Here is a 7,562-nt window from a genome sequence, read left to right on the forward strand (position 1 = left end):
TCTAAAGTGATGGAAAGAAAGATGCAATGCAGATGTGACCTGGAAAATTGCTGTGAGCTCAGAAATCATAACAAATTTTTCTGTTTTTAGCACTTGTCATTGCCTTATAGGTTTTATCTCATTTAAGAGTTTCAGTATCTTCTTGTGCTGGGAACCTCCCCATGATCCAAAGATGTGTACCCCCAATTACCCAATTAATCAGCAGCAGAGCTTAGTTGCAGCAAGGCCTTGAAAGACTGAAGAGAAATAAATGGAAAATGTTTGATAAACTGCAAAGGCAACAAAGAGAAATTCAAAGAGCCAGAGGATAGAATTAGAGAATTCAAAATATATAATCTCTTAAATTTTCAAGAGAGAAGAAGATAATATAGAAGAGGCAAAGGCCATAAAAATAAGAGAATTTTCAGACCTAAAAACAAATTATCAGAGGCAGGAAGATGCTAGGGCTCAAACAGAAAGACTAACATATCAGTGAAATTACAGAATACCAAACACAGAAAATGTTACAAGTTACCACTGTTTGATCCCGGCTACTCAAAACAAAAAGTTACCATTGAGAAAAGGCAGTGTACCCTAAAAAAAATAGCTATCAACAGATTCAGCAGCAGCAATAGGTGATATCAGAAATGAAAATATTTTCATAGAGAGGGTTCAAAAGGGGTAAGCTTATACTTTGCATGCATAAGATGCCCAAGTCCAATCCCCAGCACAGTATAGTCAGCTGAACCCCACCATCAGTGAGTCCCTCCATCACTGAACCAGGAGTATCCCCAAGTACCACCAGGTATGACCCGGAAATGAAAAGCAAAGCATTTAAACAATAATGGAGAAACTACAATTCTATACCTAGCTAAACCATCTTTCAACCAGAAGAACAAAATTAATAGATTTCAAATTTTAGGATTCGTAGATGCTTGTTAGTAGAAATACTAAAGAATATACTCCAAGAAGAAAAAGTTGAACCACAAAAAGAAATGAGATGGGGAAGGAAAGTTAAATAAATTCGCAAATACCTTGACTAATTTAAGTCAGTGGTAATTTTTAGTAATGCCAGTATTTTGGAATTTTAATCTTTGATGAAATTAAAGTATCAATCCTTAAAAATAGAGTAGATAATGATAGGTGTTCTGAGGTGAAGATTAGGCTCCTTTTGTTCAGAAGGGATTAAATATTCCTTAGCTTTAGACTTTGACAAGTTATATTGTTTCAGGTTCTTTATTGCAAACTACAGAATTCCAGAATTTCTTAAATTGATGTTCAGCAGTTCCCAGTGTCATTGGGAAAGCTAAAAATGCAAACTTGAGTTAAGCTTTATAGAAAAATTACCCTAAACTATGTCACAGAACTAGCATAGAGGACTTCTGCTTCCATTAAACATCAAATAAGGGACTCAACATTTTTTTCTGCCCCTTCTATCAGTATCTATGCCAGTTATTTAATTGTTTTATTTATTTAGATACCATGATATACAGTACTGTTAATTTTATAGGAGTATAATGTTGCTTTATCACATCCACTTGCAATGTATCAGCCTCCCTCCACCACTACATGTAGGTCCTCTTTCTCTCCACCATCTCCTCCCCAACTAATGAACTCAGTTCCATAAGCCTATTCTCATAATCTGTTCTCATTGGCCATTATTTATGCCCACATATGAAAAAGATCACTTGGTATTTGTCCTCCTTTTGACTCACTTCATTCAGTATGATACCCTCAGGTTCTATCCACGTGACAGTGAACTCCTAGATTTCATCTTATACCTGAGTAGTACTCCTTTGTGTATATATACCACGACTTATATATACCCACTCATCTATTTGGGGGCATTTTGGTTGTTTCCAGATCTTGGATATTATAATTTGTGCTGCAATGAACATAGGAACCCCAGTGCTTGAAACTGAACCTTGTACACATACAAGGAAAATGCTCTGCTGCTGAACTATATGCCAGTTCTGTGTCTGAAAGTTGACCTTGCAACCGTTGCTATCCCCACACTCGAGATGCTTCTATTTCTACCTTCCAGGAGAAAAATGGAAGCTGTATATAGCACATATATCCAAGGGAGTCAGGAAGTTTGAGTCCTCAGCTCCAATTTTTTAATTTTTCTTTTTGTGCTTGAGATTGACCCCAGGTCTCATACTTGAAAGGCATGTGTGTTACCTCTAAGCCACATCCCTGGCCAAGTTCTAAATTCTAAACTGAGGCATGGATCCCATAACTTCCTAGTTCAACTATATATACATATATATATATATTATCAATTCAACTATATATAGCTTTTTAAAAGATAATGGCAATGCAGGAAGAGAGCAAGAAAGAAGAAAAGTGTCTGCCACAAAGGTAGGCTGGGAGGGAAACTGGGGACATTGGTGGTGGGAAATATACACTGGTGAAGGGAGGGTGTTGGAACATTCTATGACAGAAACCTAGTCATGAACAACTTTGTCACTATCTCATGGTGATTCAATCTAAAAATTAAATAAATAAATATCTCTACAGTAAAAAAGAAAAAAGATAATGTGAGGGCCAGAGAGATAAGATAGGCATAAGATGCTTGCCTAGGGAACAGACCAACAGCAGGTAGGACACTTGCTTTGCACAGTCTTCACTTGAGTTCAACCTTTGTCACTACATACACTCCTTCAAGCCCTGCCAGGAGTAATCCTTGGGCTCAAAGTTAGGAGTAAGCCTTTAGCACTTCTGGGGGTTACCCAAAGCCAAAGAAGAAAAAAAAATGATGCTTGCCTTACATACAGCCAACCCTGGTTTGATCCCTAGCACTGTATATAATCCCATGAAAACCACCAGGAGTATCTCCTGAACACAGCTGCATATGTCCCAGAAGCCCTAAAAATTTAAAGAAGATGGTACCTTTGGATATGAAGCCTGTCACTGATAAGCATATTAGAAGGGTATTCACCAAAATAAGAAGTGGGATGTGTGATTTCAAAACCTACATGGGAGAAGAGGGATGGGGAGAGTCCAGTGGTAGAACACTTGCCTTGCAGCTGTGAGGCTGCAAATCTGATGCTCACCACCACCACCCCGCATGTAGAATGCAGTCTCAGTGGTACTGCAATTTGTGATCCCAAAAGCCACAACAAAGTATGTGACACCCCCAGCAACTATCTTAACAAAGGAAAAAGTGCCAACACCACAACCAGTGTGCAACCCACAGCAAACAGTGCAACCAAAGTGTGCCAGCACCACAAGGAAGGTTTGCAATCCCCAGCAAGCTCTACAGCTGTGCAAGCTTGACAACAAAATGTGTGACCCTGAAAATCTGAAAAGTAGAAGCATGGGGCCAGAGAGATAGTATAAGGCGTAGGTGCTTACCTTGCAAGCGTCCACCTGGATTCCATTCCCAGCATCCCATGTGAAGTGATTTCTGAGTATAGAGCCAGGAATAACCCCTGAGCACTGCCAGGTGTGACCCAAACCAAAATAATAATAATAATAATAATAAAGCAACAATAAAGGGAATAGAAGGTGGGAGGAGAAAAATATTGAGGGAAAGGGAAGAGAGCCCAGAAGAAACTTGGTTACTGGATTAGTTTAAAAAAAGCGGGGGGAGGCAAAGAAGTAGAAGTGGTTACCTTTCAAGTAGTCAATCCTGGTTTGTTCCCCAGCACTGCATACATTCCCTTGAGAACCACCAGGAATGATCCCTAGGCAGAGAACCAGGAATAAGCCCTAAATATGGCGAGGTGTGGTCCTCCAAAAGCAAACCAAGAACTCAAAGAAGGAAACAAACCAAATTATTATTATTATTTTTTGGGGGGTCACACTCAGGGGTTACTCCTGGCTCTGCACTCAGGAATTACTTCTGGCAGTGTCCCGGGGACCATATAGGATGCTGGGAATCGAACCCTGGTCGGCCGCGTGCAAGGCAAACACCCTACCCACTGTGCTATCACTCCAGCCCCAGAAAGCAAACCAAATTAAATGCATATTCAGAAACAAGATTGTAGTAAGAAGTTAAGATATATTTATAATTTATATGAATGGCCTAGATCTATTAATTAAAAAACAATAAAACAAACATATGCAAGCTGGAATTTTTATTTTTAAAAGCCACAAAAGCTGTTTGCAAATGTGTGGTTTGAACATAGTATCAAAATGTTTGGGGGATGGGGATTCTAAAATGAAAACCAACTATATAACACGAAAATCTCACCAAAAAATGTTCATTTAGGGCCAGAAAAATGACACGGGGAAAAGGTGTTTGTTTGCCTTGTATGTGATTGACCTTAGTTTGATCCCCAGCATCACATATGATCCCAGATCAGCACCAGGAGTAACCCTTGAACACAAGGCCAGAAGTATTCCCTGACCACCTCTAGGTATAGCTCAACCCTTCCCTCACACCCCCACCCCACTCCCCGACTTTACTACCAAAGTTATTTAACAGCTTAATAACAAAAGTGAAAAATCAAGTCAAAAAGGATTAATAGAGATAAAAAGATAATACGTGGTAATCCTATGAGAAACTTCTCCTCCAAAAAGACAACTCAATCATGAACAACTTTATAATTGTGTCTCTGCCAGTGATTCAATTAAAAAGAAAAAAAAGACAGTCTTGATATAAATGTGTGTTTTTAGTCACACAGAGCAAAATTGGAACTACAAAAAATGGGCAGATAGACTGTTAAAAGCTAATAGGCAAGTAGATAAAAGGCTTAAATGCCATAAAATCAATAAGCTTAATACTGTGAGATTATGTACAGGTTCACACACGTGCATACATATGCACACGCAGTAGTAAAAATAAAATGGTCCGCACCACTTCTCCAAGACAGCTAAGTGCAGCCCCTTTAATAGGTAAATCTTACCAAATGTACAACAGAAATATTTTTCTTTTGTTTTCTTTCACAAAGCAGGAAATTAAAAAAAGTGTACAACACCCAAATTCTTGATGTGCCACTAGTTTCTTAGATACTTTGTCTTCAGTGCTCTAAAATACCCATTGTGTAGGGGATCAGAAAAATAGTACAGCAGGAAGGATATTCGCCTTGCATGCAACCAACCTGGGTTTGATCCCTGGCATTCACAAGTCCACTAAGGGTGACTGGTTTCTGAACACAGAACCAGGAGTAAACACTGAGCACTGTGGAGTGTGGCCCCAAAGCAAAAAATAAAATACCCAATGTTTTGACAAGTGCAGAGTTGTTTTTAATAACAGTCATTCAATACCATTTCATTTATTTGGAAGCTTTTCTGAGAGGCTCACTGTTTAAATATTTCAAATATCTCACTTTTGATGACTACTTTCCTGTGGTTAAATGCATGAAAAATGCATATAATTAACTGCATAAGAGATATATAAAAGGAGTCAGAGAGGTAGTACAGCAGGTAGGGCTGTACTTACCTGGCAAGCCTGGGTCCAATCCTGACACCCCATATGATCCCCTGAGCACTGCTGGATTTGGACCTATATATACATATATATATGTATATATATGTATTTATATATAATGTTTATGACATATAAACCATCTAAAACAAAACAGAAAGCTAACACCTATGAAGAAAAAATTAAATAGGGGCTGGAGCAATAGCACAGCGGGTAGGGCGTTTGCCTTGCACGTGGCCAACCCGGGTTCGATTCCCAGCATCCCATATGGTGTGATCCAAAAAGCAAAAAAAATAAAATAAATTACTATTAAAAAAAAAAAGAAAAAATTAAATAGAGGCCAGAGATATAGGGGATAGAACTTTGCCTAGCACAAGCTGACCTTTGTTTGATTCCTAGCATCATATATGGTCCCCCGTGCCCCACCAGAAGTGATCCCTCAGCACACAACCAGAAGTAAGCCAGTTATAGACCCTAAAGACAAAACAAAATACTGTTTTGTCATTGTGGTGAGGGGGTGGCAACGGTGTCAACCAGCAAAGAGTGAACCAACAGGTGCTGCCCAGAGATGCAGGCAGGTGCAGGGCTGGATTCCTTGCATTGACTGTATCGATCTGGCCAATATTTTCTGTACATGAGCAACATGTTCATGCACAAGGTGTGTGGCATGTTTGTCAGCGTGCAGATCATTACAACATGCCAGTCAACCAAGAGCTTGCATTCGGTAGACTGGGAGCACCTGTAAGGGTGATTAGAGGCTGCCCCCAAAGCCTCATCCCTCTCGGAGAGCCTGGCAGGCTACAAGGGCATGCCCCCCACACAGCAGAACCTGGCAATCTACCCATGGCATATTCAATATGCCAAAAACAGTAACAAAAATGGGCCTCATTCTCCTGACCCTGGAAGAGCCCCAAACACAGTAGCATTGAGAAGGATGAGCAATGAGAGACTGCTAAAATCTCAGGGCTGAATTAGGCTGTCAAAATGAAGGAAGACTAAAATGACTGCCTGCACTTTTAACACGCATGCACTGGCATCAGAAGCTTCCATCAAGGACCTGATGGTGCAAGTGTAGAAGGTCAAGTACGACGTCATTGGATTGACCGAGATGAGAAGGCATTGGTCACATCACACCGTTTTTGACAGTGGAGAAGAACTGTTCCTTGGAACATGCAATGGTAGAGGCGTCTGTGGTGTCGGTGTCCTCATCAACATGAACTTGACTATGAGCATTGATTCGTTTGAATGCCTAACAGCACGAATCAGACGCTTACATTTGAATAAATGTGGCTCATTGCCGGCAGTTTCTGTCTTTGTTGTCTATGCACCAACATCCAACTATGACAAAGAAGAAATTGAGAAGTTCTACATAGGGCTGGAGAAGTTCTATAAAGAAGACCACACCTACAAGGTCATTGTCGGTGATTTTAAGGCCAAGATAGGACCAAGAAGATCACCCAAAGATTCCACATCAGGACCCACAGCCTAGAATGGAACAAACAGGGTAAAAGACTGAGTTTATCATGTCAACCGAGACCATCTATGGTAACTCACAGTTCCAGAAAGCCAAATCTAAATGTTGGACATGGGAGTCTCCTGGTGGACAGTTCCACAAAGAAACTAACCACATCATATTCAATTGATGGTTTTGCCTGACTGATGTCACTGTTGTCCCAAAATTCCAAATGAGATCAGACCACCATCTCCTTTGTGCAAAATTCTACTTCACGGAGTGGGGAGAAAGGACCGCAAGGTTTAACAAGAGAACTCCCAGAACAACCACCAACTGGGAGTTCTTTGGCACTATTGTGGCAATATGGGAAGACAACATCGACAAGGAATAAAATCGATTGGTTCAGCACCTCCACGATTGTGCAAGGAACACCGAGAGAGAGAAAGCCACAAAAAGACGCCTGTTTTCGGAAACTCTTGAGCTCATTCACCAACATGGTTTGACGCGAGCCTTAGGCAATCACAAGCTAATGTCAGAGCTTGCAAAGCTGTGCAGAGAAGCGATAAAGGAATACCTCAAAGAGAGAAGAGCAGCAGTGTTGACCAATGTGACAGAAGCCGGGAAAAGTAGTCACAATGCCCACCTGTCCTTCACCAAGTATAAGACCTAGATGACTGCCCTCTGACATCCTAATGGATCTATCACATCTTACAGAAGGACAATGGAAAAGGTTATCCATGATTTGTACTCGGATCT

The sequence above is a fragment of the Sorex araneus genome, chromosome 4 (assembly GCF_027595985.1).
Source record: "Sorex araneus isolate mSorAra2 chromosome 4, mSorAra2.pri, whole genome shotgun sequence".
Lineage (NCBI taxonomy): Eukaryota > Metazoa > Chordata > Mammalia > Eulipotyphla > Soricidae > Sorex > Sorex araneus.